The sequence below is a fragment of the Triturus cristatus genome, chromosome 11, assembly GCF_964204655.1.
Source record: "Triturus cristatus chromosome 11, aTriCri1.1, whole genome shotgun sequence".
NCBI classification, from domain to species: domain Eukaryota; kingdom Metazoa; phylum Chordata; class Amphibia; order Caudata; family Salamandridae; genus Triturus; species Triturus cristatus.
Genome location: NC_140594.1, coordinates 977,380,420 through 977,393,535, shown reverse-complemented (window position 1 = coordinate 977,393,535; position 13,116 = coordinate 977,380,420). Strand labels below are relative to the sequence as shown.

Genomic DNA, 13,116 nt, shown 5'->3' with positions numbered 1-13,116 from the left:
CACCATCAGAAACACAGGCATTGACCCAGTAGTGACATAGTGAAATAGCGGACGGGAGACTGCTGCGGCAGTGGTACGTCTGTAAAACTGCCAAACTCGTCATCGGCCCTAAGTAGTATTTCTTATGCTTCTTTGTCTCTTATAACCTTGGTCTGCTTCTAACTAATGATTGCAATTTTAAATTAGTGAGTTTCCATCACTTCATAGGGATGCAGATAGGATCGTTTCTCCTCACACAAAAATGTAAACCCCATGATTCCATAGAAAATTACCACATGTGAAACACTGACATATGGTGTATTACCTGAATATCATGGGCAAAATACTGAAATATAAAAACACGACACCCAAAATATCAAGTACTAAAATATTGTGATGGTAATTATATATATGTAAATATAGGTTTACTATACTAATCTCATCTTGACAAAATATACATCTTCAAGATTACTGGATGGGGAGTTGAAAATGTTAAATCAATACTTACCGGAATGTATTTACCTTCACAATATTTGGTACTCGATATTTAGATTAAACTGTCTTTGCACATATATATATTGTCATGCAATCCTGAAATTTTCAGTTCCTCAGATATCCTACCTTACCACATTCCTGTCAATTGCATTATGGCAGTTTTTGTGCCCAAGAACCTCTGCACAGAACAGTAGCTCAGAAAAACTATCTGGTATACAAATATTTCAATATTATCTGCTTTATACGAGTAAGATAACATTTCTACACCTTACATTACTAAGACCATTTAGACAATTTTTTTTAATTTGTGTGTTTTGACGCTCAAGTTCGATTCAGTAAAGTGCACTTTTACAAAGTTATACAGGCTGATTATGAGTTACAATGTGCAAGGATGCAGAAATGAATGGGCCATAAAAACACATTATGGACCAGATGTACGACCATTGGATTTAGCGCTTTGCTATTTGCGACAAATTGTGAGTCGCTAAATCCTATGTACAACAGTGTGTTTAACACTGTGATTCCCACTAGCGCCGCAAATTGCGAAGCTCATGAATATTAATGAGCCTCCGCAATTTGCGAGCCTATTGGGAACGGCAGGCCCTCCCAGGGATGGTGGCCTGCTGGGCTCAGTAGACCACCATGTCTGGGACTGCTTTGAAATAAAGCAGTTTTTCTTTTTAATGCAGCCCATTTTCGTTTCATTTTTTAAGGGCAGGTAGTAGTCCCTGAGACCACTGCCTGCCCTTAAAAAATATTTTCAGAGCCAGTCACAAAGGGAAGGGGTCCCCTGGGGACTCCTTCCCCTTTGCGACCCTATTACCAGCCTCTTGAAGAGAGTGGTAATTTGCGAGTGTTTTGCAACCACAATTGCGGTCGCAAAACATTCGCACATGGGTTAGAGAGTCGCTATTTGGAAGGGAATGCCCCTTCCAAATAGCAAGCCTCTAAACACTTTTTTGCGAGTCGCAATTCATTTGCGACTCTCAAAATTGTGTTAGTACATGGCCATTCCAATTTTAGCATGCGCAAACGGGTCACTAACCCGTTTGCACATGCTCAAATTGGTTGTACATCTGGCCCTATATACAGTAATTGCACTCGTGCTCTGTGCAGGTATGAGTTTAACTCCCCGGAAAGGGAATAACATGCAGACCTGGGAAAACAGGGCAATGGTTGTAGGGCATGGCAGGCTTGTGGCCAACTCAGTGGAGCATATTCAATGCTGATGTGAGGAATATCTAATATTATTGCCATAAGAAGATTCAGTATATAAAATGCTAATTACAGCTTGTAATGCAAATCCATTGTCTCCTCCGAGCGATGTCCAAAATTGACCCCTCTCTAGCTGCTTGCCAGTTTCCTGAATTGGTCTGAACTTTTATCCTATTGGTTTGTTCCTAAGACCAATCAAATCGATTGCCATTAATGTTATAGAGGCAACTGGATTAACATCCATGTTTTCCAAAAGCCTTTTTTGCAGTTCTTTCAGGTAAATACTAAGAAACCGCCCAGGAAACCTGGCTCTGTACTTGGTAAAAACCTTTTGTAGCCCTCTATGAAGGTACACGGCTGTAATGCTTGTTCCCTAAATCCTTGATGTATATATAAGGCAGGCTTGTGGAGTTTAATGGGGCATATTAACTAATTTAAAGGTGATGCAGAGCAGCAACCAAATTTGCTCTACTGCATTGTCAAAGGGAGAAAGTACAGCACAGAGCCATATCTACAAGGTGATGCACATCAGCTCAAAGCACTTTTTTTCGCTTTAAAAAAGAACATATTTCCAGCGCAAAATACCTTTGCAATAGGAAGCAAATATCAGTGTGTTGCTTTGCGCCATGTTATGTTACTTTTGTGTGACTTTGTGATGTACAAACTGTTAGTAAATCTGGGTCGATGCCTTTTATTTCTGCACCACACAGCCTATTTAACCCTTCCTTTCTCCCGTTAGGTTAGAAACAATAGAGGACTCTAACATGTTTTAGTGGTCTGGAAATTTTGAGAGAATATCAATTTGTTAGTGTTGTTTCTTGTGGTGCCATGCCAATATGTTGTCTGCAGACCTTTACTTCACAGCATCAGTGATGACCTAATCAGTATTCGTTAGGATAGAGCTAGGTTGTGACTAGACCTGTTGCCTTTGGATTCCTGTCCATATGTGGGTCCTTCCCAAACACTAAGACATATCCTGTTCAGTGGTTCTTCAGGGCAAATGGTTGTCCCTAACCATAGTCCTTTTGGGTACTCTTCATTCCGACAAACCCATGTGGCAACATAAATGAGCATTTACTCATTGGTTAAACACTTCCTTGTCCTAATCTTGTCCTTACCTTCCATGTATATCACAGGTAAGACTTTATATTCATTACAGACACATCTGTTGGCAAGGTTTCAGTCTCATCAAGAGAAAAACCAAGAGAAAAAGTGCTGAAGAGCAAAGGTTTTCAGTGCAGGTATTCTTTCACGGGGGTTGATCATCAGAGTCTATGAGTCTATGGTTATAGTCAACTGCATCGGGTGATATAAGGGCTGACCAGGCACATGTGCAATCCAAGTAGAATACATGCTTGTGGACGCAAAAATGGCATGACGTGACATAGGAGAAATAAGGATATACGTGATCTTGTATGCTATCAGCAGAGTAATGGAAAGATGATGCAATGGGCTGTTTATATTGGACTATGCTAGAGATGATAAGAGCCTTTATTCTGCAAAGGTAGATGGCACAGATTTGCTCTGTGTGGGCAATTGAAGGCTGTTATTTTAGAGGGATTGCAAACGAATGCTCTGTGTGAGAACATTGCATTGAATGTACTCTAAAGGACTACACCCCTTTTATTGTGGATGTTGGTATTAATGAATGTTGGGGTGACTGTATTTTTCAAGTGAGGATGTGACATGAGTAAAAGTTGCTATTACTTAACTCCTCAGTGAGGCATGAAATAGTTAAATTGCCACACCATTGACCTGCCTAGTAAGCCTATCTAAAGATTCAATCAGGGTTACAAAATAGCGGCATAGCTTATACAGAGGGAAAGAAAGAACACATTTGACTCTTTCAGGAGAGTGCAGCGACTAGTGGCCTTGTTAATTGAGTGAAGGTGGAGAGAGGAGAAAGTGAGGGGTGACGGGTATCACACATCCTTCAAAGTTAAGATTGCTTTCCAGGAATGCAAGTTACTGAGGAGAAATGGGCGAAGGAGAGAAGCAGGTCAGCGGGTTGTTGCCACTCAGTGAACTGGCCTTGAAATTTCCGTTTTGAACCTAGACCCTCCCAGGGGTGGGGTTATAGATGTAGCAATTATTAGAATTTAGTAATTAACCTGGCACCATCCACTCCAAGAAATCCACATGTGCAACATTTTGTCACATTTTACCCCTTCTCCTATTGGGTAAATGGATGATTTTCAGGTATTATGTAGATCTCTCTGGCTGCTAACATTGTCATGCTCTAAGAAGTAAATCAGCAGAGATAAAAGTCAAACATGTTTGATGTTGAATACTTGTTTTATATGTAGTGTTTTGTTTTGCTGTTTTTTTTCCTATCGCTTTAAAAGCAAGTGATACTATTATGCAAACAAATCATACTCCGCTTATCAATCTCAGGTTGACAGCTCTGCAACTACAAGGCAGATAAACATGAGATAACTGTGCAAAATTCGTGATTTTAACAACTCACTTTTAAATAGTTCTAGGAAACACATAGCGTCGGGTTTCTTTGATTTTCTGTTTCAGAAAAGTACACAAAAAAGAAACTACTATCAATTAATTTAATAATGCATCACGTATTAACCTTAGAGGGATAAATGACCACTGGATTTGAATTTGTGATTTACAGGTCAAAAGCAGATGTCCGCAGAGGGCGTATAATTCAGTAAAATATTTTGGATTATATTAAGTGGATCTCCAAATAGTAGTGGACAAATACCATTTTCCATTTCAACAGCTTTATTCAACAGATTAAGTCATAAAAGCATTTACAAAAGTACAGATAGAATTGATTAGATAAAACAGCTGCCAAAGGAAAAACATGTAGATTCGATAATTGGTTATAAAAAGGAGACTTTTGTTATATAGAAATGCACGCACTTGTTATGGCCATCTTTAAAGTCTCATAATCATTTAACTAAATGATAGGGCATGCAATCCTAGCCTTTAAAAATTTAGGTGAATACACTTATCCTAAAACGTAATAAAAACACATACAAAAGACATAATAAAGACATTTAAAATATGTACAATTCGCATCACAATTTTGGATAAGTAAAACACTTGTCATGGTCCACCTTCAACGTTAAAAACTCATTTGGATCTAGGTAATCAATTCTCACTATTATGTCCTGGACTGCTCAAAGGAAAATGGCTGTATTAGGTCACATCATTATTTATCCTCACTTATTGAGTGGGCTCTTAATACCCATGACCACCCTAAGAATTTTGTCTTGGCTATAGCAATTGTTGCTGAGGTATCGGTCTGCAAAATTCTTTCGGCTTCGCGAGCCCGTCTGGTGCCCAGGAGCTTACAAATTGGGAGCAACCAAATGTGACGCGGAGCAACATACCCAGCACAAACAAAAAGAAGATGAGCCAAAGATTCATTGCTAGACTTACACACCGGGCATGTATCTACAGTAGGTTTATTCCATCTAGCAGTAAATGCTCTTACTGGCAGTGTGCCTATCCTAAACTTAAAATACAGTTTGCGGTCTAGCAGTTTCGTGATTTGGTCCCAGTATGTCTCCAGCTTCGGGATAACTTTATGTTCCAAAAAAAGGCCAGTTAGAGAGGATGGCTCACTTAGTCCATTGATGTTATACTGAGACCATTCCCAATATTTAGCCTTCAGAACTTCGTTTGTGGGAAAATTTGAATTTTCAGGATCGGACCATAGGGAGGTCATACCTATATTAGACAAGAGGTCTCTGACCGCCCATAGCCATTTTGTACGGTGTAAAGCATCAGCCCTTATTATTTCTGAGAAACCTTTAGCATAGCCTGCGAGCTCCGGCATAATCCAGAGTCTCCGCCAATGGAGAAGGGGTCGAAGTTTAGCTACGGCTGCAATCGGTTTTCTCCCCAAATCCTATAATAATGGGCACATTGGGGTGCTTTCTAGTCTAGTAAATTTTCTCAAGAACCTATTTTCAGAAGACGTGAGCGTTAGTAGGTTCTCGCACCCCCAGAATTCAGAACCATAGAGGGATAAGCTAATGACTTTCATGTAGTAAATTTCTAAAACTGGGCTAATAGGCTTAGTATGTGAAGAGTTATGTTCCAGGTGTAAAATCCCTGACAGTTGCCTATGTTTAAGGGATGCTAGATCTATCTGTTGATCACACATCATATTGTCTCGAAAGTTAACCCCTAGATAGGTGAACTCCTTGACCTGTTCCAACGGCCTATCGTTCATTCGTATGCCCCCCTTGAAGGCCCTATGTGGATTAAATGCCATCAGTTTTGTCTTTGACACATTGACCTCCAAGCCCCGCCGTAAACAGAATCCCTCAAATGTTTTTAGGGCTTTCTGGAGTCCGCTTGGGGTTTTGGATAAAATCAATGTGTCGTCAGCAAACATTAGTATTGGCATTTTATCGCCTGCCAGTACAGGGGCATCCGAAGGGGTAAAACTCATGTAGTCCACTATCCCGTTAATATATAATGAGAATAGCGTTGGGGCCATCGCCAGCCTTGGCGCACGCCTCTCTCTACAGGGAATGATTTGGTAACTTCCCCCTGCCCACCCCATCTAATTTTTGCGCTGTTATCTTCATGCAATCTAAGTGATCAGGGACAGGAGTTCTGGTGGTATCCCTAGTTCTTATAAGGTAAACCATAATTTAGTAAGGGGGACAAGGTCGAATGCCGACTTAAGGTCTACAAAGGCGGCATTAAGGCTTCCCTTAACAATGGTCACTATCTTCCAGTATATCAGAACAAACCGAAACACCTGATCTATTGTGCTGGTGAAAGCTCGAAATCCAGCTTGCTATGGAGACAATACCCTAAACTCCTCAATCCATTTTTGTACTCTATTGAGCACCAGCCTCCCAGTTATTTTCTGCAGACAGTCAACTAGGCTGATTGGCCTATAGTTCCCAGGGCATGATTTGCCCCCTTTCTTATAAACAGGGGTGATCTCCGCTCCCTTCCAGGAGTTGGGTATGGGGGCTCCTTGGGCGATACCATTTGTCAACAAGGAAATATAGCGGCACCATCTATCCTTATTGTATAAAAAAATGTCCCCTGGTATGCCATCTGGCCCTGGTGCCTTTCCAGCCAGTACTGATTTGAGTGCTGTCCCTACCTCAGCCCTACTAAAGGTGTCATCCAGGTATACTGTTCTTATGATCTCACCCTCCCCTCCATATAGATTTGAGGCATTTTGGGGTTTAAAATGGTTCACCCAATCTGACTGTGATACATGGTTTTGAGGTCGCTCAGCCTGTCCCCCGTTGTCCCATTTATAAACGTTCCAAAATAGTTTGGGGTTTTTTGTGGCGCAGGCTTCTCTTAGTTCCTGCCACCTTTTATCGTCCCATGATTTCTTAGCTTTTGCCTGGGTGCCCCATACTGCTCTGACATTTTGGGGGTCGCCACCTTTAATGGCTGCCCCTAGGGCTTGGCGTGCCTCTCGGCAGTCTTTATTATACCAATGCCCCACTTTCAGATTAGGTGCCTTAGAATTCTTGCCCTGCTTAAAAAAATAGGTACGCAAGTGGCTAAAAAATGTATTGTGTATACGTGTTGAGTTGGCTAGGTCCCTATTTTTAAGTACACTGGCCTCTAGTTCATTAGTGGCATAATCCATGCTCTTTTGAATGTTGTCTAGCAGATTTGGCATTTCTATTATTCTTACCCACTTAAGCCATCTTAAATCGTTAGTTGGTACGTCGCCGGGGAATATCTGTTCCTAGCTTGTGTGCAGGTCTTTTGACAGCTCAGATCCTTGGTCCCACACAAGGGATTGTGTTCACTTTCTAGCCTATCTAAGACCGCCAAGTCCACCATGGTATGCCATAGCTCCAAGCTCACCAAAACATAATCAATTCTACTAGCACTATGGCCATTATTAAAAGTGTTGGCCCCTTGTCTATCAGATATTGTGTGCCCGTTTAAAGCCTGCAAGCCCTTTTCCATGCAAAGATTGTTTATTTGAATGACCACATCAGACCACTTACTTATAGGGTTTAACTCTAACATTGGAATACCCCATTTGTTGTCTTCTTCTTCTGTTAAGTAACCACCTTAAGTGGTAAGGGGTTCAAACAGTGTGTTAAAATCCCCCACTATTCTAGTATTCAGAACGTCCTGACGTGAGTCAAGAACATCTTCGAGAGCCGCTAAAACTCCCGACCTTTTCCCTCTTGTTTTTCTAACAGACATTATATATGTCTATTTTCAGATAATCACGCGTGGTCAGTCTGATTGCCTGGATATCCTGGCTCTGGGTTGGAAGGACCTGAATGTTAACCTCTAGGTCTTGTCCGACCCAGATAGTCAGCCCTCCCGAGGGCCTCCTTTTTCTCCCCTATTTGACGCTATAAGATAATTTAGATATCCAGCGCAAAAGAGGGCTGTCTCTGCCCAGGTTTCTTGAAAGAGGCAGATGTCGTATACCTCTATAAATGCATGCCACTGGAGGGAGCCCATCTTGGTACTCAGGCCTGCAATATTCCAGCTCAGCATTCGATTCTTGGATGAGGTTAAACTCAGGGGCTGCTGTTTTGTGCGATTGAGAGATAATGGGATACCCCTCTCCAGTGTACCTTCTGTTTGAGTAGAAAGGGCCAAAGCCGTCTTATGGGGCGGTACCTGCACTACTGATGTATCATTAGGGCTTACGTGGCTGGCCCCTGAGATTAGCCTAGGTATTCCTGTTTTCCTCAGTCAATCGTTGTCCCCAAGTGTGGAGCATGCCTGCATGCTAAAGGGTCTCTGGCTGGGCATGTTACCATTCCCATTGGTAGGAGGGGAGTGTTTGAATTGGATTTTCGAATGCTCTGGGGTACTAGAGCGAAACTCCAGCGTGAAGAGATTCTCAACAAGATCTATACTTTTCATGGTAAGCTTGATAAAGTCATAAGGATGGTTTGGGGTGGTTAACCTGCGCACAGCTATTATATCTTCCCTAATCACCGAACAGCATTCTCTAACATGCCTTATACAGTGAATGGCTTTATTGATTACAGAGTCCCTGTTCTCTATGCTTCTATGTACATCACATTTTGGTACATTTACAACGTAGATTTTGGTGGGGTTAACTATGTTATGTGTGTTCTAACTTCTGGGCCCCAACATTGGACCCAATTGTGGTAAACCCCTATATGAAGAGGTTTTGTTTCCTGGAGATGAATGGGTCCTCATCACTGCTGACTTGCTAGGCCTTGTATTATTACTAGCTGTAGAAAGTGTTGGGCACTTAACCATTAATGGTTTTGCCTCATTAATGCTTGGCTTAAATAGGTCTAAATTGTTTTGTTTTACCACTCTCGCTGTGTTGTTACAAGCTGAGCCTGGGATAGTCAGTGAGCCCAGAGAAGTATTGGGTATGGGACCATGTAGATCTTCCAAATCTCTGCTAACCTGTGTGCTTCCATTCCCTCCTTGTACTGGATCTGATAGTAGAGATTTGACCATTATAAATAACTCCTCTATCATGCCCTTCATGGACCCCACTTCAGATCTTAATGTGGTGACTACTTGGAACATGTTCTGCCATTCTAAGCGTAAACCTGATTCTATATCTTGTTCTTGTGCAGCTAGGTTCGGTGAGATTTGCGCCATCTCAAGTCTATTTCCACCCTCCTTGTTTTTACAATCCAAATCTAATAATGGCTGAAATTTGTTGGTGCAGATAACTATAGGATCTATATAGTCTATTTCTGGCAATAGCTTATTTAGCTCGTTGTCAGTAGGGATTGTTGCAGTGGAATCCTGTGCCCCATCATTTTTGTTACATGGTAATTTCTTATTTGGTTTACAAAACATTTCAGGAATGGCTGGCTGCGTTGGCTTCGCCGATTGCTTCTGCTTAAGGTTAGTTTTATTATTGCTATTTGCATGCATCATGGGAGTTGATTCTAAAATAACCTCACACTCACTATAAGGGTAATTATCCGGTCCATTACACAGTTACTCGCTGCCAATTTTTGTCATTTGTTTGCCTTCTTTCCCCTGTTATCTCATCTTGCCCCACCCTCACTCCCCTCCCCACTCTCTTCCAGTGCCTTTCATTTCCCCATTTGACTAAGCAAGTTGTGCTAATAAAGTGGTGGCCCTGCCAACCCTGGATAGCGCACTTCTCCTGGTTCTTAAGCAAAGACCTACATCTCCCATGGGATAACATTGGAGGTAGATAATTACATTTTATATGTATAATTTTCAAATGGAAAGAGCTTACAGGTTCATTTTGGTGCCTCTGGTATCTTAATTTGAAAACCTAATGTATAGTGAAGTCAGAAGGGAAGAGATTGAGGGTGCAGAAGCATAAGAGTATGGATGCTTCTAGGACTGCTGCCAACTCCGTAGCCAGGGAGAGGGTCCGACATGGGAGGAGATTAACAATGTTGCTGGGGGTGAGGTGAGGAGAGTGGCGGCCTCAATGCACAGCACGGAGTCTGTGTCAACTTCAGGTCCCCGGAGACAGAGCAAGTTCAGGGATTCCCGAGTCAGAGCAAGTTCAGGGATTCCGCCAGCTCTCGTCCGTCACAGAGGTCCACTGGAGATTCTTTGCCATTGACTGCAGGTTTGTTGCCGAAACAGGGCCCATGTTGCAGGGTCAGTTGCAGGGTTGTTGCAGGGTCAGTTTTAGGGGATCCTCTCAATGCGGATACTATCTAAACATAGCCCTGGTCTGGTATTTCTTTTCCAAGCCTGGATAGCTGTTCGATTATGGGGCCTCCTGGGCATTTGCTCTTGAAGTGACCCCTTGCCCTGGGAGCGCTCAGAAGCTGCTCCCTCTCAGTAGGCCATATTTGGAGAAGGTGTTGGACATTAAAGGACTGACATTTACTTTTCTCACAACAATCTAAAATAATTTGGGGAAGGTGTTGGACACTAAAGGGGTGACATCTACATTTCCCACTCAAATCTAACCATATTGGGGGAAGGCTTTGGAGAATGAAGGGTTGATGTTCACAATTCTCACTCCAATCTAACCCAGTTTTGGGACGATGACACTAAAGGGGTGACATTTATCATTCCCTCTCCAATCTAAGGGCTCCGTTTGCCGAAACATAAATCCCATAATATCCAACAGAAATTAGATTTCAGCGGACGGAATATTCTTTACCGTTATGATGGAGAAACCAGTCCGCCAACATCTAAATCAGTACCAACCACAAAAATGCCAATACTGATACAATTCTAACTCAAGCAATAATCCCACACACCAGATGACCTAAACACTCTGGTTGGAAAAAATTGAAACTTCTTTTTCTTTTTAAAATATTGTTTTTTTTTGTTAGTTATCTTTTTGTTGATAAACCAATGTTTCTAAATTTAAACAGTACAAATCAAGTGAAATTCTGGACATACACTGAAGACACGCCAACACTAGACGCAAAAAGACACACAAATGTGATACAAATAGAATACAAAAATGTATATACAATCTACAAATTATTTGTACAGCTGTTCATCTAAACAGATGTTTTCATGTTTCAAAAACAAGCCGTGCCTCTGAAACCTTTTTATTATTTACATAGCCTTTTTGCTTAATAATTCAGAACACAGTTCCAAATGGTGGACCTGCTGGGCTCACTCAATAATTTCAAACTTTGTATACACTTAATCAATGTTAAGCAAAATGTGGTCACCCATCTGAGTGGACACCTATTTGTTTCAAAATAAAAACAGTCGACGCGTTTCGAACCCTTAGGACATTAATGTCGGGTTCTCCTCAGGACATAGAACATCACGTTGAAAATAAAAAATAAAAATCATATTGTCAGAATCATTCAAATATTCAAATTTCATTTACTCCATTAACTCTCAACAAAGTTTCACTCCCTTTACCTCAATCTCTTAATGAATGGACATCAGTCTCCTTATTCACCAGCCGGTGAGCCAAGTCACAAAATAATAACCTTCCAGGAAAACCACAGCCAAATATGCATTATAACACGATCATCTAGTCAGTAAACGTTCTGTAAACCAGCCTGATAATTTAAATGCTCACTTGTGTGTTCATTGCAAGAGGAACTCCTTCATACATTCACTTATATTTCATAGGTGTTATTCTTAATCACAGTCTCTGTTGGTAAAAATACTGTGTATCAATGTTTAGTCGATACCCAAATCCCATTGCACTAATTTAAATGTGACCCAAAAAGTTGAAAAAACCTCTGTTTTTTCATAACATCAGGGGGACCCTGTCAACAGAAATGACCCTCACCTGATTTGGTGAAAATTACAATGTGTTAAGAAACCTTCTCATTAATAGCGATATATTAGTGTGTGGCTCCTCAAAGGTATCACACACACTCTATAGGTCCAAGCGATATTTTACAAATACATTTGTGCAAAGTGCTTAATCCTATCTCTATATGGTAGCCGATCGAAGCTGGAAGTTGTCAATCCAGTCTCTTTATTGGAGAGATACACTTGTAACCATCTGAGTTTCGGCTTGCTGTTTTATCTATTCAGACTCTGGATTTGCCTGCTCTAAATAACTGAACTTATGGGTATTCTTCATTCAAAAACAGTGCCTCGCGCTGGCGCTTTTGAACTTACGCGTTTTCTTTTCTTTTGGATCCTCAGTTCTACGGAATGAAGCAACGTCTCAACCCGTGGGATTACTTCCGGTTCACTTGACGCACATGCCTACCGGGGTGAACTTTTAGCATGTTTTTTTGTCAATCCAAGAGCTTTATTGAAAACAGAGAATGTAAACACACGTAATTGTTCCCACTGCTGGACAAGTCTGCCGTAATTCCTAAAGGTGTAATATAGATGAAAAACGCTTACAAAGCTTTATAAATAGCCCTTGGTGTGTATAAAAGTCTAAATCTTGCAAAACAACGAGGCGCTTCAAACCTCGAAATTGCAATAAACCTTTATGAGAATCTCCGATTGTGAGACCTTTGAATCTATCTGGCAATAAGATTTGAAGTTGGTATAGAGATAACAATTGCTTTTGCTCGGGCCGGGAATATCGAATGAGACAATATTGTCATAAGCTTTATGTGGGCACTGTTTAGGTTCAGTGATGAAAATAAGCAAAACAGTGGATGGGATCATCAAAAGATGTCCCAATTACATCTAAATCAGGCCCTACGTTTAATTTGAAGTAAGTGAGGTGAAATTTACAATGTCCACTTCAATGTAAAATATTTTAAACAAATTAATACAAATTAAACATTTTAAATACACAATCAATACTCCATACTCAATGAAAGCTTTTTTTACTATAAAGTTAAATAACATTCCATCTAAAAACACACTAACCCAAAATACAAACCCATATATATATTTAAATATTAAAATTTATGAAAACATATTACTATTAATAAATAATCTGTTTGAAAAAATGTACTACCATACCTAAACTTTGCACCATAAAATACAAATTGAAGCTATAATACAAAATTAACAATCATAAAACAATGAAAAACATATTTTTACATATAAAACTACAAA

General features: G+C 40.6%; 1 long non-coding RNA gene across 2 annotated transcripts in view; it reads right to left on the bottom strand.

Moving 5' to 3' along the window:
- LOC146785777 (uncharacterized) overlaps nt 1-12,277 on the bottom strand; it is a 247,504-nt gene extending 235,227 nt beyond the window's left edge. For both annotated transcript variants that reach the window (XR_014970477.1, XR_014970479.1), the window contains exon 1: nt 12,211-12,277. This is a non-coding gene — a long non-coding RNA (uncharacterized LOC146785777). The remainder of the gene's footprint in view (nt 1-12,210) is intronic.
- Between the last annotated feature and the right edge of the window lie 839 nt (nt 12,278-13,116).